The sequence below is a fragment of the Orcinus orca genome, chromosome 9 (genome assembly GCF_937001465.1).
Source record: "Orcinus orca chromosome 9, mOrcOrc1.1, whole genome shotgun sequence".
Taxonomy (NCBI): Eukaryota; Metazoa; Chordata; class Mammalia; order Artiodactyla; family Delphinidae; genus Orcinus; species Orcinus orca.
The window spans coordinates 33,085,948-33,111,663 of record NC_064567.1 but is presented as its reverse complement, the minus strand read 5'-3'; the positions used below and the strand labels follow the sequence as shown (position 1 = coordinate 33,111,663).

The 25,716-nt window shown below is 38.1% G+C and overlaps 1 non-coding gene across 1 annotated transcript; it reads left to right on the top strand.

The window, feature by feature from the left end:
• Positions 1-23,628: 23,628 nt before the first annotated feature.
• On the top strand, positions 23,629-23,735 carry LOC117201371 (U6 spliceosomal RNA). The gene has a single exon (XR_004483391.1). It is a non-coding gene; the product is annotated as a U6 spliceosomal RNA (small nuclear RNA).
• Positions 23,736-25,716: the final 1,981 nt, after the last annotated feature.

Here is a 25,716-nt window from a genome sequence, read left to right as displayed (position 1 = left end):
CACAAACTTTCTGGAAGACAATTTCAACAAATATCAAAAGTTCTAAAATGTAATGATTCTCTGCACCAGGAATTCTATTTCTAGGAATTACTCATAAGGGGGATCAAATGGGACTTAGCTCCAAGTATTTTTATCACAGTTTGTTTATAAAAGACGAAAATGCGGATGAACGGATATTCAATAATAAGGGGTTACTAAAGTAAGCTATGGTATAGTCACACCTTAAAATACTATTAGCCTGCAATAGACAGTTTTAGCCTGTTCCCACTCTATGCCCCATTCTGTCCTCTCAGAACCACTGCCAGCCTCACACCACCCACAGGAGCATTTGTGCCACATAACCCAATGCACCCACCCATTCTGCCTGTATCCATAGCTAGTAAGATGTAGATACACCCAACTAACCCAATCAAATTTGTTCTCTTAAAAGTTTAGAATTGGAATTAAGAGCCTCTAGTAAATCTGTACTTCACTTAAATGGAAGACCTGTGAACTCCGGTAGAGGGGACATTTACACAGAGAAGGAGAGAAAGCAGCCTCCAGAGAAGAACAATGAAGCAGAGAAGCAGAGAAAAGCAAGGTGGGGAGAGGCAGTGTTGGGTGCATGCTGGGGCCAAGGCCATGCATCAAACCCCAGTGTTCTTGTATCCTTGACGGAATCCAAAGAAGGAGCTCATTTTTGGAGACCCCCTCACCTTCTATTTCTTAGCCCTTCCTCCCCACATTTTCCTTGTTTTCATTTAGGTGTTGTATATATTTGCCATTAGGGTTTCCTGAGAAAGGCTTCCAAATAGCAACCCTAATTTCCTTTTGGGAGGCTGACCAGACTCCAGAACCCACCACCAACAGTTGTTGTGTTGGTGACAGGGTAATCTAGCTGCACACAACTCACTATAGAAGCTGAACCTGACAGACACCACCTCTCCCCTTCCCTAGTAAAGGCAGAGAATAGACTCCCACCTAAGCTCAGCCCTCTCCCTGGCCTTTGAATCTTAAATCATGGCATCCTATCTGCACTTCATGCTTTCCACATTTTGGTACTCTGTGTCACCCTGGGATCCAGCTTACTCTCATACTTATTGCTCAGCCTCCCCCTAGTTTTCTGGGACCTCAATAGCCTTCCAAAGTATTTCCTTTGATTAAATTAGCCAGAGCCAGTTTTATGGGAATATTTCAAAATATGTTAATATGTGCTTTTCTTTCTTACATTTCCTTGTATTTGATGCCCTCCCCCCTTCAGCTAGTGGAACCTTGGCCATTATCTTAGGGAGGCTTGGAATTAAAACAGGAATGTAAGATGAAAAGGTATCCATGTTCAGCTTTTGATTTCCAAAATTAGATTTTTGAATCCCCAGTGATATGTATGTATATTTTTTGGCTGTGCCATGTGGCTTCTGGAATCATAGTTTCCCAACCAGGGATTGAACCCAGGCCACAGCAGTGAAAGCGCTGTGTCCTAACCACTGGATTGCCAGGGAATAACCCCCAGTGATATTCTTGAAACTGAGGCTTTGTGTAAAGGGATAAGATTTTTCTAAATCCCCTAAACTCCAATTCCCATATAAGCATATAGACTTAATAGACGCTAATCCTAGAGTTTTATTAGAACTCTAGAGAGGTGACAAAGTATATTACTGCAAGGGATATATTCAATATGAAGAGGGAAAGGAAGAAAGTCTTTGCCATGAAAAGAAAGCACACACCTCAGAGGGAACGCAGTTAAGCTGAGGAGGTGCCTGTCAGAACAAGAACAGTCACACTGCCATCCCTGTGCCTCGGCCAAAGGGAGAGAACCAGGAAACTCAAAATGTCCATTGAAAGCTGAAATAGGTTAAATGAAAGGTTGATGCTCTGCTTCTCTGTCAACAGGCCAAAGAGGTGTATAGCAGGGATTGCAGAAGGAGACATTCAACCCTCGATGACATATCCAAGAGGGTGCCCCAATCCTCCCTCAGCCTATGCATGGCATGCCAGAGACCCAGCAGCTCCTGTGTGGCCAGTGGGGGAATGTAGAGATGTCACAGGGCCTGGAAGGGACTCTGGATTGGGAAAAAGAGACCACATAGTATAGGAACCTCACAAGTTGAGGCAACTGGCAGGAACAAAGACATTAGAAGTCAGTACCAGCAAAATATTCAACAGGTTCGGGTAGAACCAGCCATACTGCAGAGGACACGAGCACAGAACCCTTGGGGACCAGACCAACCTCTCTGTAGCAAAGAACACAAAAAAATATGGAAAACGGTGGCCCCAAATCTTGCCAAGTGAAGACAGATAAAACCTCCACTTGCACATTGGGAAGAAGGGTGAGGAGGAGAGAGCTTTCGCTAGCAGAAGACACAGTCAAAATTGGGTTCTAAATTGTTGAAAATGAGAGTATTTCCTCAAAAGAGTCTGAGATATCTATACTTGAAAAGGCTGTACTTGGAATTGAATCTCTACCTGGAATTGAATCTTGTGAGCAAGGTGAAATCAGCTAAGGAAAATAAGGGAAGTTACAAAATATTTTGCACATACGGATTATAGAGAACACATTTAATTCCTGCTATACTTATAATCAAGTATACTCAGTAAGACAATAGAAAAATAAGAGATGTGTGTGTGTGGTTATAGGTAGTTAAAAGCCAATATCAAAAAAGAGAATATAGATGCAATTGGGTTCTTTTCTGTTTCTAAGATTCCTACTTCTGTACCTGTACCCTAAACTTTGTCTTCTCCATCTGCTCTCAGATCTTGTTTCCTCTACTATAACTTACTCTGATACAGAAGGAGAAGAATATAAAATGAATCTAGGGTTCATTATTTAAATAGATAAAAGAAGAAATATAAGTGCTAATATGACTCATGTCTTCAACTATCTCAAGTCTTATGATTAGAGAGAAGAAAAGCTCGAAGAAAATATCAAAATGTTCATAAAGTTCACTGTGTAGTATATTCTGCAGAATGAAGAAAATGGGAATAAAAATAGGGTACGAATAAAAATTTGTAGTAAGCCAAGCCACCATGGTTGCTGAAACAGTGACTAATGGGACACTGGTAGTGACAACACACAACCCTAGGTAATGTATTAGAGGAAGGGTGCTGAAAGCAAAATGTGGGGTGTATATAAAAATTATCTGCTGAAGGGATGAAGCTAAGATAAAATCAGCTAAATTCAATATTCATATATCAGCTGGTTCACATATCAGCCAGTCCCCTGAAGTCACACCACATTGGCTACCAGTGTTGGAAGACAATTCTGTATGGGTCTCTCAATTTTCTCCATGTCTTGTGAGCAGTGGCACTGACTGACTTTATCTTTTCCAGAATGTTTGTATGGTTAACAGCCTTGGAAGATGGAGACAGGTCTCCCTCTGGATCACAGAGCACCTTTGCTAATTGTCTATTATAATAAAGAGAGTGTCTCTCCCCCAGAGCAAAAGTCACGCAAATTTGATTACTTCCCATTAAGAGTTAAGTTCACTAAGGTTGGAGTTTTTCAGCTGTGACAGATAATCACTGCATAAACAGCATCCACTTGGCCTCTTTATATCAAACCCATGGGAATCTCAGGCAAGGGAGAATCAATGCAAACATCTCATGCTGCCTGCTGTGCCATAACAATGTCCTTTCTCTGAACCAGAAGCTTTGTGTCTTCTGCCAGCATCATGGAACTGTGGCAGGCTAACTTGTTAACATGCAAGTAAAGTAACATCCCAGAGCCTTCATGGTACCTGATAATCAGCTCTTCCTAGGTGAAAGACACATGCATGTCATTATGAAAGGCTTTGATGTGCAGTGTTCAAAATTTTGCCCAGTAGGAGGTTCCAGCATCATCTGAGTAATACATAGTACTGAGAAAATAGTTACTAAAGGAAGAAGAAAATAATATATTTCATTAAACAGTCTCAACCTTTTCAAAGAAATGAACGAAAAGGTCTTAATTGGTGGACTACAAAAATCTTAGAATCTCTGTCATCAATACCAATTCAGGGAAGAAGAAATCTGAAAGACAGTGACATTCATACTGACATATTTGATAACAGAAAAAATATTGAACTATTTTTCTCTCCCCCTTCTTAAATTTATACTCTTTTTGCCCTTAGTAAAAGCACTTTAGATTTTTTTTAAATGATACTATTAATCTCCAGATTTTTGAAAATAATAGAAGCGTGTTGTTCTATTATAGCAGCAATTGATAGTCCATTTTTTTCAGACACTGAAACCTATGGAAGAAATAAGCCTTATTATTTTCACTTGTATTTGATAAATGTGGATGCAATGAAAGTTATATAATTCCTGATTATACATATCCCATCAGGCCAATTAAACACCAGTAATGTAAATTACTTCCTGATCCAAACACATCTCTTTATGTCATTGAGATCGAAACAGTCAGTGAGGGCTTTAAGCTAAATTACATTTGAACTCTTTATGGCCAGGTACCACTTTAAGAATCATTTTGCTTTGTCTGCAATGGTAATTGTCAAGAAAAAAAGAGTATACTTCAGTAACAACTTAGTTAAGCACTCCAAATCCAAAGTAATTCCAAGAATTAATATCTATACTCAAACCAACAAGTATATCTTTTAAAGTTTTGTAGAATGTTTCTCTTGGGTGAGGGTTTTATGATTAGGGGTGGGTGGGTAGGGGAGGAAGGAAGAGGGACTGCCTCACTACAAACTGATAACAAGGCTGTTAAAATCACCCTTATCGATGGCCTTTGCACTTAACTTGTTTAGAAATAAAAGAAAAAGCATTTCTGTGATCACAGCATTTTGTCTTTTCTAGCTTGGCAGGTCACCTTGTTCTAGTGGATAGAAACTGAGTCAATGTGGGAAGAACCAGAATTTGGACAAATCTCATCAAACATTCACACAGAAAAAAGAGAATGTACTGCAACTGGAGGTGCTTTAAAATTTTTTATGTTCAATTTAAGTCAAGGGTTCTATGTTATGAAGGCAGAGCTTCAAATCTCTAATAGAAAAACAGAAATAGAATATTATCTGAAATTTCTGATTGGATTTGTGTTCTTCTAATAAGATTTTAACTTTAAAGGAATCAGACAGCATTATCGAAAAGGATCCATCAGTGTCTGCATGCTCCTACCTATGGTTTAATCACTTCCCTCCATACATGCATATATTAAGCAAATTCAAATGGTATGAAAGATAAGTTACATTTTCTATTCAACACCCTCCCACTTTTCCCACACCCCCTACCCCTTTCCTCCATCCCCATTTTTGCACAGATACTGAGCATAGGAAGAAAAGACTAATGAATATGGGAAGGGAGGGAGGTAGATTAATCCTATACTGTTTTTTAAAATCTCCATTACAACCAATTTTTAATTTTAAGTCAGATGATGCTTCATAAGACATAGGCAAACACTGAGATTGGCACAGAAATTAAATGTTAAATTAAATTATATTATTAAATTATATTAAATTATAGATTTTAAGGAAAGCTTTTTGCTTTTCTTCCTCTAACTTACTTCTCTTCACATTTAGTGTCTTTCAATAGCTTTTTCTGCAGGATACATTTTTAACTACTATATTGTTCAATTTGAAAAAGAGTTCAGGGTGAGGAAGATTACAGCTGAGGCATTCACAAGGATTTCCTGTTTTGGGTGGCTCTTTCTTCCGCCATGATAACGTGTTTTTGATATTTTTAAAAAGCTGCCTGTGTGTTTTAATATTATTCTATCTTCCCTTAATGCCCCTTAAGAAACCATGTTGGGTAGGGGAAGAGAGACAGTTTGAGTGCGGGCTCTTTCCCTATCCATCTCAGTGACCTAAGACAAACTTCTTAACTTCACTCAACTCTATCAATAAAATGGAAATAGTAAGGCCTGCCCTGAATTGTCACATAATTTTGGTGAGGCTCAAATAAAATGTATATGTTTAATATTTTGAAGAATCACTATGTAATAAAGATCTTGAAGTGTTCGTAGTAAGTTATATCTGAAATAGATAAATTCACCAATATCCAAAGGGAAAAAAGTGTTCTATACCCCCTGGGAAATATGATCCATTGATAATTTGTCCACAAAGTTATAATACAAAAATAGTACCCCATGCCTCAACTTCATCAGGGTCAAAAAAACATGAGGTATAGTAAATCTCAAGTCATTTGGGATCTATTTGATTTTTGTACCATTTGCATATGCCCCTCTACAAAGTCACTGGCAACTGGGTGACTGTTGATGATGTGAAAAAAAACAGACTGACGTCCCCTCCCCCCCATTCTCCGCTTCCATTATTATTATCAAATAATACATTGATAAAGATAATTGAATCATATTAAACATTCTAAGGGTTTATTTGAGCAAAAAAGGATTCCAATGAGGCAGCACCAAATTGGACGTGATTACAAGCACTCCGCCTGACAGGACCCAGGGGAATGAATTACATAGAGAAAGTGCAGAAGCAAAGAAAGGAAATTATTGATTGACTATAACTTAAAGCCTAGTTGGCTGGCTGTGACTGGTTGTCCTTAGTATTTTGATTCCATCACCTCAAGGCATTTACTGGCTTAGATTTTGATTTGCACATGTAGGCTGCCATGGCATTAGAGCCACCTCAGGTCTAATGGCCTCCTTGTTTAACTAATTTAACAACATACATATATAGAACAAATTCAAATGGAATTAAAAGAAAAGTTACATTTCCTGGCTTAGCTGCTGCCACTTATCCCACTTTCCAGAGTTTCTGTTTTTAGTTCTGATGGATTCCTCTGTGTTCTCTACTCTGACTGATATGTTCATACTTCAGCAAACACACTGCTCCTCATCTGTCCTTTCTCCTGAGTTTTGTTTTATGCACACATATATACACACACGCACACACACACACACACACACACACAACACACACACACACACACAATCTTTTAGCCTTTCTATAGTTCAATAATTGTTAAATAATATTCCAAACCTCTATTCCTTGTTTCAACTTTAGGCCCTGCATATTGTCTCAACACTGCCTTCACCTCCATTGCTCCTTCTCTCCATCCCTATAGCAAGGATTTTAACAGTTAGGGCTGCTGTGCTGTTGCCTCCTTTGAGGATGGTGCCTCTTAGAGTTTGGCAGTGCACAGCCCATGTGGATTCACATAGGTGCCCCAATCATATTTACATTTTATTGTTGCATATCTATAATGAATCTTTAAAGCCTTGTCTATAGGTGATTCATTGAAGCTGGAAAACAATAAGCAGCATTTACAATGTCATGATTTTAGCAATATTATTTACTATAGAAGTGAATAGTATGCTCTTTCTCTGTGTATTCTTTTAAAGTCTTTAAATTTCTGAAATTTTACTCGGATAAGTCCAGGTGGGGCTTTTTATCATTGATCCCATTTAGCACTTTGTGGCCTTTTTCAAATTTCAGACTTGTGTCTTTTTCAACTCTGGATAATTTCCCTCTATTATATCCTTGATCATTTTCATTCTTCTGTTTTCTCTGTTCACTCTTTCGAGAACTTCTAATAGGTGCTCACTGTCCTAAACTGGTTCTCTATATTTAACTTTTATATTTTTTTTGCTCTATATTCTGAGATATTTAACTGACTTTATCTTCTACTATTTCCTTTCACTTTTTACATTTGGGTAATTGATTCCAAAATCTCTTGCTTATTCCCTAAGTGCTCATCCTCTATAGCAAACTAAGCTTATTTTATGTTTGCAATGTCTAGTACGATATTCCTGAAGATACAAATAATAATTTTAATTTTTCACTTGTTTTGTTACCTTTGTAGCCAATTATTCTGTTTTTTTATTTGTATTATGCCTTTTGCCTTATTGATTTTCCTTAATAATTGTTGGTCCACAGTTGGCCATTCACACTGGCTGACAAAAAACTATATTAGTATATATAGTTGGTATGAGTTTCTTCAGGAGTTCTGTCTCTCCATCGTTTGTAGTGTCTATACCTTAGTAGGGAATGGGGGAGAAAGTGATGCAAGTTGAGTTCCCTATCAACCCACATTTTGTTCTGAAGTGCCAAAATCCATATTAGAAGCTGTAGGACTTGGGATGATTGGTCAATTTCTTTGGAGATCAGTCCTCTGATTTAGATAGGGGCTGAAGGGGATGGGTTAAAAGCTTCCAATTTTTTGCATACTAAAATACTTTTTTGTCATAATTTAGTGCATTAAATAAATACACATTCTAAATGGAATATACTGTACATTTGATGAAACACATATAGCATTCATCAAGGTAAAAATAATACATAGCCATGGAGTAGAAAGATGGCACACATTAAAAAAAATTCCACATTTGGTAAGACTTGCAACACAGTTAGCTGTTCCATGGATAGCCCTTCAATTAATTACTCTTTCCCAATTCTGCCTGGCAGAACAGCTGCTGAGGGGTCAGGAAAATTTACAGAGACCTGTCAGAAAGAAGGGCTACAGCCTGGAGGCTACCTTCTCTACTGCAAGTTGTATCCTGATTCCAGCTCCATTCTGATTCATCTATCAGTAAGTATTTAGATGCTCTGCCTTGGAATGTGTTCAAACTTCTGGATCTATTCACGAGCACCCTTCCATCCTAAGTGAATTTCTCTTCAGGTTAATGGAATAAGAAAATGGGACACGGGGTGGGGGAAGAGGTAAATTACTTTCTCATACATTCTATTTTAAACTGAATTTTATCCCACTCTTTTTTGGTAAAATTAAAAGGAATAATTTTTTCCAAAGTAGCATAAAGAGATGACTTTGATTAATCATCCAAACTGGGTCACTTTGAGAGTGACTGGGTTCTATTAATAATGATGCCTGGTTAACAGGCAGTCTCCAGGACTGATCTGGATAAACCAGGATGCATGATCACCCTACACAGGTAAGCCTAACTAGGTGCAGGATCAGTTGCAAAAAGACTTTAGTCCAAAGAAGAGAAAAAAAATGAGACGAGAGAAGTATGCTGTTCTGTGCGGAGATATAAAATACCCACCTGGGTACCTTGGGCATGATGCAACCAGGATATCTTACAGGTAATGAACAGAGTTACAATCAAGTAGAACAGCTTAGAGAACAGTATCCCTTTTGTTATCTCAGTGGACAGCAGAAACTTTTCTGGGATATTATGTTTCAAGAGCAATAATAGGGTTAAGTCAAGTGGTAGCATTATGGTAAGGGCAGTGATTCTCAACTGAAGTTAATTTGCCTTCTCTTCTACCTCTCTATCTCTCTCTCTCTCTCTCTCTCTCTCACACACACACACACACACACGGAACATTTGTCAATGTAGGAAGATACTTTTGGTTGTAAGTACAAGGAGATGCTGCTGACATCTATGGGTAGAGGCCAGAGATGTTGCTAAACATCCTAAAATGCATAAGATAGCCCCCACAATACAAAGAAGTTTTCAGTCAAAAATACCAATAATGCTGAGGTGAGAAACCCTGGATTCGGTTTAGAAAAACCCCTGGACAGAGCTTGCAGAAGAAGGCATTGAGTATGTCACTTGGGAGTAACAAGTAACTACAGGACTTGTTAGCTTTCTTTTCTCTGCTATGACTTCCTTCTGATATTGTGTCACATTGGTTAAACCCCCAAATATGGAAGCTGATGACAATTTCCTGGACTGACTGACCAGTGAAGAGATTTTTTCTCCCAGACTTTTAAGTAGGAACTCAACCCAATGAAAGAGTAATACCCATATAAATTAATCACAGTTCCTCTGCTCCAGGCATCTCCAACACAAGGGTCACACATACAAACATTCATTCCATAACAGTTGAGTCATTTCTAAGAGTATATTTGCAACTTTAAGTTGAGTGCTTTGTTTCTACAGAATTATGATTTCTGAGTAAACTGATACATTAACTTTAACTTAAAATTCAACCACAAATCTATAGTAGAAATACCTGCTACAAAGTGAAGAGATATAATTTATGAGAATTGGTGAGTGTGTTGCTTTTTAATATAGAATGAAGCTTTATCTGTTCTGGCAGAGTTAGTTTACCAAGTTATTAATAATTATTCTAACACTTGAAATTCAAGTATTTTATCTCTCAGTATTTTAATATTCTATGTAAAAGTTGTAAATGAGAATTTTTTTGTTTGTTTTTCATTCTTTGGCTTTCATGGCAACAATTCATTCTGGACCAATTAAATATTGAAAAGAGTTGAAATTAGTTACAAAGAGAATAACAATAATGATTTCATTTACCATTTTTGACCATTTGGAAAATGATGAGTATCTTAATCCATTAGAGCTGCTATAACAAAATATCACAGGCTGAGTAGCTTATAAACAACAGAAATTTATTTCTCATGGCTCTGGAGGCTGGAAGTCCAAGAAGAGGGTGTCAGCATAATCAGGTGAGGGTCCTCTTCAGGGATGCAGACTTCTCATTGCATCCTCACATGGTGAAAAAGGCTAGGGATGTCTCTGGAGCTTCTTTTACAAGGCACTAATCACATTCATGAGGCACTCTACTCTCATGATTTAAGCACCTCCCAAGGGTCCACATCCAATATCACCATTTTTAGGGGTTAGGATTCCAATATATGAATTTTTGAAGGACACAAATATTCAAACCATAGCAACTAGGTTCTCAACTACCAACAGAAGAGCTAAGGAAATATAGAATATTGATGTGTACAAATGGCAGGAAAAAAAGAATGCTCATAAAAGAGAGACACTCATTTCCATAGTCTCTGTCTGACTTCTCTGCAAGGTTTAATGGCAGAAACTATAGGAGAAGGAAATATGTTTTATGTTACTAATTCTTTGAGCAATGAAAACCTTTGACTTCCTAAGCTCTGTTTATTTTAACAAATTTTGACAGCAATCTTCCTGTGTTCCAAATAAAAAACACAAGTCATAGCTTAATTTTCCTTGATAGCAGTGGTCCATAATTTTATCTGTCTTTTTCTGCACTATGTTATAATGCAGAACACAATTCTGTACCTACTTTCCAGTCTTAGGCTTTTCCCTTGCTATCAAGTGGTTAGTTCTCAAATCTGTGTGTTTCTGCCAGAATGCCTGCCTTTAATTTGCTTCTAATCTTTTCTGGGCTTGGAAAACAGATAACTGAGCTGGCTAAGAGTTATATATAAGATATGTTAGATTCAAGGCACCAAAATTTAGAACAAGGGCCTAGACTTAGGCTCTGAGCTTCCCAACAGCCATTCTGGTGTGCAGTAGCCTTTCCTCTCCTACACCCATGTTCAGAGCTACATTACGGCTGTACAAATTCTGACTTCTTAATAAATGAGAAAGAAGCCATAGTCCTTCTCAGGTTCATTGTTCCATTTCTCTGGACAACTACAACTTGGGTTTTAGAGTGGGGGTGATAAGTCACTGCCACCATTCACTCTACACAAAGGAAAATTTGTAATTGGCTTAGCTTCTCCCCAGACAGTCCTGTGACCCATTACCATGTTTCCTGCCTGCATGCCCCTCCTGCACACCACAGCTGGTCACTCTGAACATGGAAACTCTCCAGGGCTCAAGAAGAATAGCTAACAAGAGTTCAGTGGCAGTGGCAGACTTCACCACCACATGTGGACATCCGCTCTTGCAGAATGAGAAGAAAGTAAATCAATAAAGGTAACATGGCAATTTAGAAACTAAAATAATATTTCAGTTTTTGTTTTAATTAGTTTTAATTCATTGAAGAGCAAAAAACATGAAAAGAAGGGAAGTTCTGTCAGCAGGTCAAATTATGCTGGCTGCCATGACTCACTAGACAGGTGTCTTTGTTATGGAAATAACTGTTTAATAGGCATTGTTTATGATAGAGTCTGAAAAAGAACAAATTACCTATAGAAGGAAAAGTATATGAAAGATAATCCTGAGGCTCTATGCTAGAAAGATATATTGTGATATCTACAACAGTTGTTTAGAGAGGATTTTTCATGAGAAAAATTAAACGTTAACTTGAGGGAATCTCCAACATGGTCTCAGCGAGCATGTGACATAGAGTGTGCATGATACGTGTATCATGGGATTATGAGTTCAATAGTCATATTGGTTGCAGTTGTTCAGTTTGAATTCCTCTGGTTAAATCTCCAGTAACTTTAGATGTGTTTGGAATAGATGGTCTTTGCAGCAATAAGGACCTAATTGATGAAGGCCTTGTGTTTTCTTTTTCACCAAATCTATTTATGTATAAGTCCTGTCAATTGGGCCTTTTCAAATTCTTTCAGTCTATATCCTCTTCTCTACTGCACTATCATTGCCTTAGGTCAGACCCTCATCATTTCTTCCCTGGACTACAGCCAATATCTTTCTAATAGGTCTCTTCGCCTTCAGTCTCACCAATCAGTCTTTGTTCCACATATCACTAGAATGATCTAGGTAACAGGAAAATCTAATCATTAAAATTCTCTAATGTGTCCACACTTCTTTAGGAAAATTCCAAATCCTTAACAAAAATGTAATGCTATTCCTGATTTAGTTTCTTCCAACATCACTAGAGTCACTTCTTGTCCTCCACTCCCCCCACCCCATGTACCTTATATTTCAGTAACACAGAACTATTTGCCACTCCTTCAATGCCACATATTCTCTTACCTTTATGCCCAGTTGTTTGTCTCCTTCTTTTCTCCACCCCCACATCTTGAAACAGGTTCTCTTCCACTTCCCAAAGAGACTCAAAGTTGTCTCCTCCAGGATACCTTTCCTAACACTACATCTTCCCATCCCAGACTGCCTGGCTCCATCCAGAATGGCTTAGGTATCCAACTACATTTCCCCACAACACCATGGATATGATTTTTTTTTTTTTTTCATGGATATGATTTTTATCAGATAGGATGCTTTTCATGTTTACTTCTCCACTCCCTCCCCACCAAGAAGAAAGTTTTCTGAGGATCATGATAGTATTTTAATGCTTGTATTTTCAGAAAAAGTCCATCGTAATGTAGATAGCTCAAAAATTTTTGTTGAAAGAAAAATGAAGTCAGGGAGTGAAGGATGGAGGAAGGAAGGACAGGAAAGAAAGAAAGCATGGAAGAGAGGATGGGAGAGAGGGAGAGAAGAAGACAGGAAGAAAATATTGGGGAGTTCTTCTTCAAAATTAAGCTGGAAAACAACAAATAATTCTGGAAATCAACTGACTCAAATTCCACTTTAATGTCCTGCATTTAAAATGCTGTTCAGGGGGCATATTGAATGTTTTCTGCTCAGAAATTTGCTCCCTGGGAATCACATGATGACAAGAATTCATATCTTGAGGCAACAAAATCAAAAGTCCTTAAAAGAAAACGCATATTGTTCTGAAAGTTTGTGGAGCGCACAATATAATTTACATTCAGCTATTTTGTTCCTGCTTCATAAGCATAACTGACAGTCTTGTGGGATAACAGAAGTATAGTCCTCATCAGTGATGGTCAAATTTTTCAAATTTAGATTTTCAATACAGAACTAGCAAAATGTTTATAGTTCTGATTTGTGCCATCTATGTACTTTACAATTCAAGGGACTACTTTGATGATGTATAGCAGAATAGTGTTAGAGAAGGAGTTTACAATGAAACCTTTAATGACTTCTCTTTGTACCATCTGACTTAGGATTAAATCTCACATAGGCAAAGGTCCTAGAATCAGCTTTTCAGACAAGATTGTAGAGTTCATAGCAAGTAAGGACACAACCTCTTGCTTACCTCCTGTGCACATCAATCAAGCACAGCTTTCTTGACAAGCTGGTCACCAGGGTCTGCTGCACAGCAATGTGTACTCCAGACTACCTGCCACTCAGTGCAGACACACCAAACCCTGTTTAGCCTACAAGAGTGGCATCTCTGCTCCTTTCCAGGTAAAGCTGATATCTTGCAAGAAAAGGGGTAAACCATTCATATCGCCCCCAAAGGAAGCTTAAGAACTAGCATCGCAATTCACATTACTCACCATTGGATATACGATGGTAATTCCATGAAGGGGTCCTCACATCCAGAGGGTCCAGGCAGGACAATATGCTCTGGGATAACGAAGTGTCAGTACTGCACTGGTCTGTGCTGTAACACAAGAAGGAAACTGAGTCTGATTATGCTCAGTCAAAAATTGGTAAAGATGTCTTCCACAGTATTCTCTCTCTAGACTCTTTGCCAAAGAGGTCAATGTCACCAGGTCTTCCTTAGGAGTACCTCAGATGAATTGGGCAAAATGGCTCCCTCTTAGAGAAGGAAATTGGGGTAGGAAGTGTAAAGATCCATGAATCACATTCTATACAGAAATCAATGCCCAATGTGTTCATAAGATTGGGGTGGCTTGACTTCTAGAAGTTGTTCACAAATGTCCTAAAGTAGTCTCAGAGGCAACTGCCAGGAGGTACGGTGTGATTTCCTCAGGACACAGTAATTGAGTCAATTTACTTGAAAGCTTGGACTATACCCCTTGGTTTCACTAATCGTACTGAAGACCTCCAAAAACTATTCGCCTGGAATTCTCCAACTAGTCATCACAACTATGGTTCTAAAGCTCAAGGCAAACCTCAGCAACCCCAAGGATACTACAAAGAGTGCACTGAAAAGGCATCTCTATATAGTGCCTGCAATAAACCTGCTCCTTGCTATTCTGGAGGCAAACTTTACTCAGTCCAAATTAATCAAATGCCAATTTCAGAGTTACCACTGAAAAACTAATAAAACAATTATCATCCAAGTGGCACTCTGAATTGTCATCATGTCAGAATTTACTATTAAATCTTAAATTTTCCTAGTTATATGAGACCTTTTTTTCAAAGAATCCAGGAATAGGACTGCATTTTGTAGATGTATGGAATTACATAGTCAAAAAACCTTGCAGAAATAACCACTGACGATCTAATGAAATCAGTTACAGGAATGGGGGAAAATAAAAAGTGTAAAATCAAAATTTTTTATGTCACTTTCTAAAGTTACCAATATTACTGGTATTCACCCTACCTAAGACAACATGAATGTAAACTATAGTTACCCTTCTGCTGAGCCAAACAAGAATTTTAAGCTATTTAACAGCTCTTGAATTTCTACCACGTTTTAGTTATGAGGGTAATCACTTTTTCACCTATAGGAGTAATATTTTCTATGGCCCTGACCTCAGTAAAAATAAGTCTGGCATCTGGAAAGCACAGTAGTCCTTGACGTCAGGTGTCTGGGCCATATCCTCAACAAATGAAATCAGAATCTCTGGTGGTGGCAAGGGGGAGGACTGGACATGGAAATGCTTCTAAAAGTTCCCCAGGTGATTCTACTGTGCAGCCAGCGTTGTGAATCACTGTGATGAATGAACAGCACTGTGCTAAACACAGTAATGAAAATAAGCACCTAGTAATCTATTCCTTGCCCCTAAGGAATCTGCCCTGGAGGAACAATACAACTTATCTTGTGCCTATCTACTAATTTCCCCCTTCCCTGAAACTTCACCCACAGGCTGCCACAGGAATGGGCTTAGGCAGCTGTCTGTACCAAAAATCACTGACCCTGCTAACCACACTGATTAAATGACTGGATATACAGTTCAAGATAAGACAACCAAATCTCTGAAAGTTTCGAATTAAGATCCCAAAAGTCTAATTCAGTCGTTTGGCTGGCGGTAGTTGAGCTGAAAGAAAACTGAAATGATAAGGCAGAGAGACAAGGGAAGAGTACGAAAGTAGATATTCCTGGGAAAGAGTCAAGAGGGGTACTGTATGATCCTGAGAACTGGAGGGAGAGAGAGAGAGAGAGCTGTCTAGGCTTCTGACAGGTTCCAGTGCATACCCTGCAAGGCCCATTTCTTGGATGCTGTAGGTTTATAATACCTTCTCCTTATTTTAAGCTAGTTGAGTGAGTCTCTGCTCCTTGCAATAAAAAATGCTCCTTTCTCCTCTTCATATTCTGGGTCCCAATTTGATTCCCACGTGATCTGTGAGCCCTCCACATCCTTCTCTTGTCTCCTGAAAACAGTAAGAGCAGTAAGAGTTCAGATAAATGGGAAACTAAAGGGTTGAGGAGTTGTCTGGGAGGCTTTACAGATCAGGTGGGAACTGCACTGGGACCTAAAAGATGGAGGGGGAAAGAGAGCTCACTCCAGGTGAGGGAAAGAGCAAGCACAAAGTCACAGAAGCAGAAATGTACCAAAGGTGAAGCCTACACTTAAGGAAGAGGCACACTGGAAAATTAATTTAGCTTGGTGGGGATGAACCCGATTAAAGGCCAGACATGCTAATTCAATGGTCTTCTACTCCTTAGTTTCTCCTGCATGTAAAAAATCCTGATGCCCAGTACTTTTAAATAAATGCTTTCTAAATTCTTAAATACATACCATCTGTCCCACTACTCTAGGGGAAATGCACTAATAATAACAAACAACCAAAAAGTAATAAACAAGAGAAAAGCATTGATAGAAAGGAACAGACAACGCTTGCCAGTTTCTGTTAAAAACAGTTTATTTTTTACACATCAATGGACTCTTATAGCTTATTTTATTCTCTGTACACTTTGGCAAACATTGGTTATTTTGAGACTATGTTTTATTTCTATTATCAAAGTAATTCTTTTCTTAACAAAATTTTAAACTTAGTTGCATCTTCACATACATAACTAGTGTAATGGTCATAGTCTATAACCATTATTGGTGACAGGAAATAGTGTATCTTAGTATTAACTATAATTAAAAAGCATTTTGGATAATATTGGTTAAATGCTGTGAATTCAACAGTGGTATTTACCATCAACTGGAAATAATTAGAGTAGGGTTCTAAGTATTAAGAGATCCTTTCAATTCAAGCACTTTCTCATCAGTGATGTAGACCTGGAGTCAAGGTGTGAAGCCACAGGCAAGGCTGACAATCAGCCAATATGCATCAGAGTACCAGCCCCAGCCTGAGCTGTACCAATAGCCCAAGAGTGACTCTCACCAGGTCACTCCAAATGATCTTCTTTACATTCAGTATCTTCCTATTTATACTAAACGTGTCCTTAAGTTAAAAATGGCCCAAGCTGGATGGGCTCTTGGAAATTAGTTGATATTTTACTAATGAAACTAAGATAGTTAATTGTTGGGCTTAAGGGGAATGCTGAATTTGCTTTAAAAAATACTTTTTTTTCTTCCAGCTAATAGCTCCATTGCTTTACTAAAATGACTTTTAAAAATCTTGCATTCTTTTCCCTTAGAATGCAGGCAGGAGCAGCCTGTGCAAACCCTGCCTGCTCCATACGTCAAGCAGTGTTTGTATATATTTCGGCGTATCCAAGCAAGGGCTTTTTAACTTTCCACCCTACGGACGGAGCTGTACTTTCCTGAACGGCAGCCAGGAAAAATCTTGGAACTTTGGCAGGAAGACTGTGGGAAGCCTGGTGCAACACCAGGCTGAGATCTGGAGCAGAGGCTTTCTACAAAGGCAGAGGAGCGAAACACCTCCCTTTGTTTAGCTCTACATATGAGTACAAATGGAGCCCCCAGATTGCAATCAGGCCCTATTGTATAAACTTGGGGTTTCCATGCCATACAGCATTTTTGGCACCAAGTACCTTATTATTTTTCAGCTGGAAAACCAATTAGCATTCTTTTTATATCTGGGTGTTAGTACTTGGGACTTAGATTTTTTGGCCACCAGCCCACATGGCTGTAGTCTCTTGGGCAATGCCTGACAAATTAAGATAAAACTGTTACTTCATGTTTTCCTACAAAGAGAAAACAAAAACTGTTTCCTGCTCTTATTAATTGGATGAAGTCAATTTCCACGTTTAACAAATAAAAAGGTAGGCATAATCAGGGTGTCAACCCAGGGCTCTTATCTCTCCCCAAGCTGGTTCCTCTGCAGGAATGTGAGAGTATAAGAACTGTCAGGTTCGGACTAAGCGTTCCTTCTCTTGGAAAAAATCCCCATGGTCAACAGAGGCCTCTGTCCAGTGGAAAGGCTGCGACCACCACGAGGTCACCCTTTGCCCCCTCTGGCATTTTTTCCCCCACAAGTTTGAGCAACGGGATTTACCTGGAGAGAACTATGAAGAGATTCCAGCCCTGTCAAGTGAATTAGTCATAACAGTCAAGAGGGTACTGCCCAGTTTGAAAGAAATAAACAGAGCCAAAAATTCCCCTATCTTGAAAGCAGAGCAAAGAAAAGTTCACACTCTAGGAATGCAACTTATGATTAGAGAAAACCATATCTGGGCTGCTGTCTCAGAATATCTGAGCATGTGCGAGAAGAGGAGGAAAAGAGGTTGAAATTGTTGTGAGAGGTGCCCATCCTATGAAGTATTCCCTTATGATAAACAAGCCTTGCCATGGCGACACAACCTAATGCCACAAGTCAGAGGAATATGGCCCTCCAGTGAGCAGACCACATTTGGGAAAACCTCCAGGATGATGCAAAATATTTAGAAGGAAAGTGGTGAAACAAACAGAAGGGAAACACAGCAATCCGACTGCAGTTTGAAGACAAAAATATGTTGGGTGCAAAAATCAGTTTGGGTGTAGTTACAACAGTGTTTTTGTGTTGTTGGTACTAAATGTACATCTCTTTGCTAGAAATGGCCTGAGGGGTCTGTTGCTTCCCTTAAAGACTTTCTTTGTAAACAGTGGGTGGTGGCATCCTTAAAAAAATGCACTTGAAAGACTTCTTTAAAGAATTTTCACAGAACATTTTCTTTGCAACAAATTCTGTTCTGGAGCTATATTACTTAACAAGGGGGCTGTGTTCTGAGTCATATGGAAATTAATTATCTTATTGCTAAATTTGTTATCAACAGCATAAAATGATCATCTGTAATAATCTAAGGGAGTAACTAGAAAATGTCCAATTTTGCACAGGTAAAGAAGCATTAGAATTGAGGTTCTAGACACCAGACGTCACACATTGCCCTACGTACCAGGTGACCATACATTCCAATTTGTGAAGACAGTCTCAGCTTACTCCAATTATCCAGGTTTAGTTACTAATAGTGCCCCTTTCACTCACAAAAGTGGTTTGGATAACAAATAATTTAGAGACCCTACTCCTGCAGAGACCAAGAGTCTTCTCTCTATCCTCCAGGGATACCAGTCTGATGCTTTATCAATCTCAGAACATACAAGCACTTATAAAAAAGGGAGGGGAAGGGAGAGTTGCTGCCATTTTGCAAAGAGTAATCCTCAACAGTTTGGCTTCACCTAAAAGAAGCATAGAAGGACCATGCACAAAATCAACTTAGGGGAAGTGAGAGAAAATGTCCATCCATAGAAACCCCCTAAGGAAGCCTTCAGGAGTACCTGGGGGCTTCTTACTAGATTATGTACCAAAGTCTAAACAAGTGTTTCTTTGTCAAATCCTAGAAGGCAGGCAGTCATTTCAAAAGCAGACATGCATACTGCCTCTTTTTCTGCCTTGTAGTCTAGAATGTATCACTTAGATATTCCAAATCAGAAAGTGTTCAGCCATTTTTATATCGCCACCAGCTACACTGCTGGGCTGCAGCTATTTGGATCAGAATGGAAATGCTTTGATCTCTTTTACATCTAAGTTTAACTGTGGCTTGGGCCCAAAAGGTGGACTAATTTTGGCAACTTCCCCTTTACACTTTTATCTGAAGATAAAAGGAACACTTGGAAGCATAAACAGAAGGTGTATTTCTGTAGGCCCAAGGACCACCACATCAAACAAACGAAACTATAGAAGCTTATGCTGAATATTAGCTCTGTTTCATCAGCTCTACTCACTCCCTCATTCACTGGCAGCCAGTAGGATCATTTCCTTCCATTGTAAACAAATAAAGATAATATAACATTAAAGAACTTAGAAAAGAAAGAACATTTCCATCACAGTGATTTTCATTTTCACAGAAAAATTTTAAAAATTGAAAACCATGTTTCTTAAGTGATAAATTTATTATACTGGCCTTAGATTCAGGAGTCCAAGGTCCTTTTGCATTCTCTGCAAATATCTGGGTGACGGGAGATGCTGGAGCAGCCATTCTCCTACCCTCCTTGTGTCTCAATGCTCTGGGCTTTAGTCAGGAATTTATAGATTGATAAACTCAGTTAGAATGGAACACAGGCCCCTATGGGAAGCCAGCTTGGAGCTCCAGAGAGGAATTATGGCTTCCCAATGACTTCTGCAGTACACAAATTATTCATTTGAGGACTAAATGAGAGCAATTCAAGAGCTCAGGGGGTTTAATGACCTATTTGATCTTATAGTCGGAGCTGTAGTCCATTCAAGCATAGGTCAAGGTACACTGGAGTTCTAAAAGTGAGGAGGTGGTCTCTTTATAGGGACACATATCTGAGTGCACAGAGGCAGTTTAGTTGGATGCAAATCAGATAGGCTCTGAGCAAAGGTATTGGGCACATAATTGCCAAAGCAGTGCTCTCGCTAAGAACAAAAATCACCATATTGGAAGGAGAGATTTCTGACTTTTCCTTACCAATATCTAAGGAGACAAGTGAGTTTCTTGAAGGGCCCTTAGGACACACAGGACCCAGCTAAGAGAATATGACACGGCTTAAACATACCAACTTGGCCAACTGACCCACTATAATGATTTGACAAATGGAGATAAAACAACCAGGCTAGTGATGGACAGAGTTGATGGAAGGTAATATGGCAGGAATTTATGGATTAAAAGGTACAAATACAGATAATTGAAATAATACTGGGAGTCACTTTTTGTGGGTCATCAGGTGGCATCACAGTACTCATTTGTTTGCTGAAAAAATATTTATTAATTTTTATTCTTTTGAATGAAATTACCTTTTTGTTTTCTTACATTGTTGGCTTAAAAGTTGGGGGAGTAGTACCACCCTATTTGAGTTTTCAGTGGTAAAGTTTTCCCAGGTTTCTGGATAAGAGGATGTGACTCAAGCATGAGAAATGTGAAAATCCCATCAACATTTCCTGGCCATCTCAGAAATCAGGATCCCACGTAAAACTTGAGAGTTGCATTAGATCATATCTAAAACCCCTTCCAGCAATGCAATTTTGCATAACAAGGACCTAAACTTTCTTAAAGAATTTCTTTTTATGCCCATTTCAACACCCTCCAGAAAAGGAAAATTGGTAGCAAAGCCAGAGGTCAAGAGAAAATGTAAGTACAGAGAGTCCCAAACCACATTAGTGACAGACATGTGATTCTCAAACCCTCCTTGAAGCAGCTGTCTATCATGTGAAAAGAGTTTGAGCTACCAGGCCTGATCTTCCTTGAATACTCGTCTCTTTGATTTAAAAAACTTTTTTTTTTCAGTTAAACGAGAAACACATGAATATATTCTCACAGTAGAAGAATCAATCTATACAAAAGCATATAGAACAAAAAAATAAACACAAAGTATTTGTACATTTATGGGCCATATACATTTATATACGATTCTATTATGCTATGGTAACTTCTTTTTACCTGGGTCTTAAAGAATTTTCTATTTTAATATGTACAGATCTTATTCTTTCTCTATAACAATGGAATGTTCTGTAATTTTATTACTGTCTCCTTTGTTGGTGATATTCTGTTTGTTTCTACTGTTTGCTATTATAAAAGAGAATATTCTTGTAAACGTGTTTTACTCTGAGTGAGTGTTTCTGTGGGACAGATTCCTAGAAGTAGACCGCAAGGTCAAAGATTAGGGTTACTTGAAATTTTGGTAAATACTATCTAATTTACACATGCTGAGCTTCACATGTATGCCATATGCATTTCTCTTGTAAGTGGTCCTTTGTATCCTTTGTCTATCTTCTGTTTAGTTCTTTGTGTTTTAAATATTCATATGCAGGCACCTTTTATATATTGCAAATCTTTTATACCTGTTGCAAATATTTCTGCTAGTCTGTAGCTTATCATTTAACTTCTTTTTTATTGTTGTCTCATAGAAGATTTTTGTTTTTATGAGGTCAACATTATAAATAATTTCTTATATGACATATGAATTTTGTGTATTACTTAGGAAAGCCTTCCCAATTCCCAGAGTTATGATTTTTTTCTATATTCTCTTCAAATACTTTTATAATTTGTTCTTAACATTTATTCTCATTAGTCTCTCCAAAAGGTATCTTTGCTTATGATATGAACTATGAGTTTAATTTTTTCCCCAAAAGGAGAGCCAATTGTCATAATGTGATGAATTGAGAAGCTTTGAACACTTTACTAATTAGAGATGACATCTTTACTTAAACTATATTTTTGGATTTCCATTCTAGTGTTGTTTTTTTTTTTTAATTAATTAATTTATTTATTTATGGCTGTGTTGGGTCTTCGTTTCTGTGCGAGGGCTTTCTCTAGTTGTGGCGAGTGGGGGCCACTCTTCATTGCGGTGTGCGGGCCTCTCACTGTTGCGGCCTCTCTTGTTGCAAAGCACAGGCTCCAGATGCACAGGCTCAGTAGTTGTGGCTCATGGGCCCAGTTGCTCCGCGGCATGTGGGATCTTCCCAGACCAGGGCTCGAACCCGTGTCCCCTGCATCGGCAGGCAGATTCTCAACCACTGCGCCACCAGGGAAGCCCTCCATTCTAGTTTTTTCTACCAATGTGTTTGTCTATTCCTATGCCAAAATGCACTGTTTAAATTGCCTTATATTATGTTCTTCTTATTAGTAGTAGTTCAAATCCCATGATTCTCTTTTTTAAAAATGTAACTTGCTAAGCATTGCTGTTCTTTCTTTCATACGTGCTTGAGAACCAGCTCGTCAACATCTTCACAATGTTGAGTTTTCCCATTGAGAAATATGGAATAACATTTTATTTATGTAGATTTTTAAACACCCTTTTCATAAAAATCTTGCACATTTCCTATTTATTTCTAAGTATAAAATGGATTTTGTTGCTATTATGAATGAGATTCCTTTTAACATTACGTTTTCTAATTGAGTATTGCTAATATTAAGAAAGTTATTGATTTTTGTATATTGACTTTTATATCTGATCACCTTACTATACTCTTAAAGTACTCTCTTAAAATTCTAACAGTTTTTCTTATCATCCTCCAATTTTCTTGGTAGAAAACTTTATATATTTCTCAAATTAATTGTTGGGAGTTAGTAAAACTTGAAACACATGTTTTTTAAGATCAACTAATCAAAGTAATCCTTTGAGAGTGTTATAGACTGAATGTCTGTACTCAACCTCCACAATTCATATGTTGAAGCTTTAACAACCAATGTGATGGTATTTGAAGATGGGGTGTTAAGAGTATAATTAGGTCAGGAGGGTGGGGCCCTCATGATAGGATTAGTGGTCTTATAAGAATAGGAAGAGAGAGAGAGAGAGAGACCTCTTCCCAGTGCATGTACCAAGGAAAGGACATATGAGGACACAGCAAGAAGGTGGCCATCTACAAGCCATGAAGACTACTCTCACAGAACCCAGTCATGCTGGCACCCTGATCTCAGACTTCCAGCCTTCAGAACTGTGAGAAAATATACCACTGTTGTTTAAGCCACTGAGTCTATAGTATTTTTTTCATGAGACTCCAAGCTAAGACAGTGAGTTTATGTTATGCTAGGCATACTGGGATTATTACTGGGACCCCAGTAAGAAAGCATGTAACACTTACTTGTTAAACTTACAGATTTAATACTTTGAAATTATGGTTTGCTTGCTTGTTTGGGATTTTTTGGTACAGATCAAATACTACATTCTTTTCCTAGTAGGCTCATCCTACTCTTCCCCAACATACACAAAAAGATTTTCAAATTTAATAGCTGTTTTCAATTTCTAATGCTTGTAAATAGGTCACCATTAAAACTTACAATCAAGAATGTATAATTTGTGCTCACTTCAGCAGCACATATACTAAAATTGGAATGATACAGAGGAGATTAGCATGGCCCCTGTGCAAGGATGACATGCAAATTCGTGAAGCGTTCCATATTTTTATGAATGGATAAAGAAGATGTGGCACATATATACAATAGAATATTACTCAGCCATAAAAAGAAACGAAACTGAGTTATTTGTAGTGAGGTGGATGGACCTAGAGTCTGTCATACAGAGTGAAGTAAGTCAGAAAGAGAAAAACAAATACCGTATGCTTACATATATATATGGCATCTAAAAAAAAAAGGTTCTGAAGAACCTAGGGGCAGGACAGGAATAAAGACATGGACGTAGAGAATGGACATGAGGACATGGGGAGTGGGAAGGGTAAGCTGGGATGAAGTAAGAGAGTGGTATGGACATATATACACTACAAAATGTAAAATAGATAGCTAGTGGGAAGCAGCCACATAGCACAAGGAGATCAGCTCGGCGCTTTGTGACCACCTAGAGGGGTGGGATAGGGAGGGTGGGAGGGAGACACAAGAAGGAGGAGATATGGAGATATATGTATATGTATAGCTGATTTACTTTGTTATAAAGCAGAAACTAACACACCCTTGTAAAGCAATTATACTCCAATAAAGATGTTAAAAAAAAAAGAATGTGTAATTTATAAAGGGAAGGCCCCCCCCTAAAACTGAATAAATAAGGACAAGAGGAAAATATTTTCAGTTTCACTGCCACACAGCCCATTTCTATTCTTAGCCAGCCTGGGTATGGGTCTTCCAAAGGTTTGCTTCCCTGACATATGGAAACACAGCCGCAGATTTCCTCTGAGTAGCCCAGCCCTTAAGTTTGCAATGCCACATTTCCTGTGGAAGGAATTCTTGAGGCTAAAATCCTTGCTAACTTCCCTTTCCAAAACTGATTGCTTCATATAGGGACATGCTTTCTCTGCAGGTCCAAAAGGACATAGAAAAATTAAAATAACTTTTGCGTGATTGTGTCTCTCCATTTGCTTTCTTACAAACTAATGACTCATTTCCTTCACTTAGTTTGTACATAATGGATCCATATTGGTTTATAGATACAGATAGGAGAGAATTATGGATAATAAGGTGTCACACTCTATCTTTATTTATCTGTTCATGATAGATAAGTCTGCTCCCTTAACCATCCCTGACTGACTGATTGTGGCTCCTAGAGCACTATTTTGAGGAGAGGTCAGAGGCTGCCTCTGGCCATGATCAGTGATTAATGTCTGCCATGAGCATGGGAGGAAGAGAGGTGGGATGCCTGCCAAGCATTTCCCATCTTTGAATATAATTGGCTTTTTGTTTCTGAGCTTGGAAGTTTTATTAATTTGTAGCTATGATATGCATAAAAGGAAAAATATTGGTTCTTTAACTTGGATCAACAAAGAGGCCTAAAACATGTAAGTGCCTTTAAGACTAGGAAGCTTTAATGCTAAACATTGATCATATTAATGTATATCTTAAGTAAAGCCTAAGCCAAAGACTACATTTTAAAAATATGCTACTACATAGTAGTGATTATCCTCATTATCATTAATAGTAGTAGCATGGTAGTATTACTAATAATTCTAACTTTAAAAATCCAACTTGGCATTATATTGGGTGGCATATAAAATTATCCATAAAGTATGAAACAGATATTTTCAGATAAAAGTAGAATACTTTATTTTCACAACTCAGACATGCCAGGAGGCTAAGAGTTGAGGAAATAATATGAATGTTGCTGGTTTTTATCAAACATAAGTATTATGTTTTGTGAAATTGAGTTAATAGTACAACCCAAAACTTAGACTTTGCAAAATACTTGAGAAACATTAAAAAAAAAAAATAGTGATGTGCAGCTCTAGGCATTGGAGGTTAACAAGTCTACCCTTCAGAGTGGGATTATCAGCAAAGTCTGGTAGTGGTTGAATTTGTAAAAAAAAAAAAAAATGGAGTGTTCAGCTGTGGTTTGGGATATTATATCATAAGAACTCAAATCACTATTTTTCCATATCCACATATTTATAATATTTTATGTTTTTTACAAGCAAGGAATTGTTCCTACTAACAACCACTACTG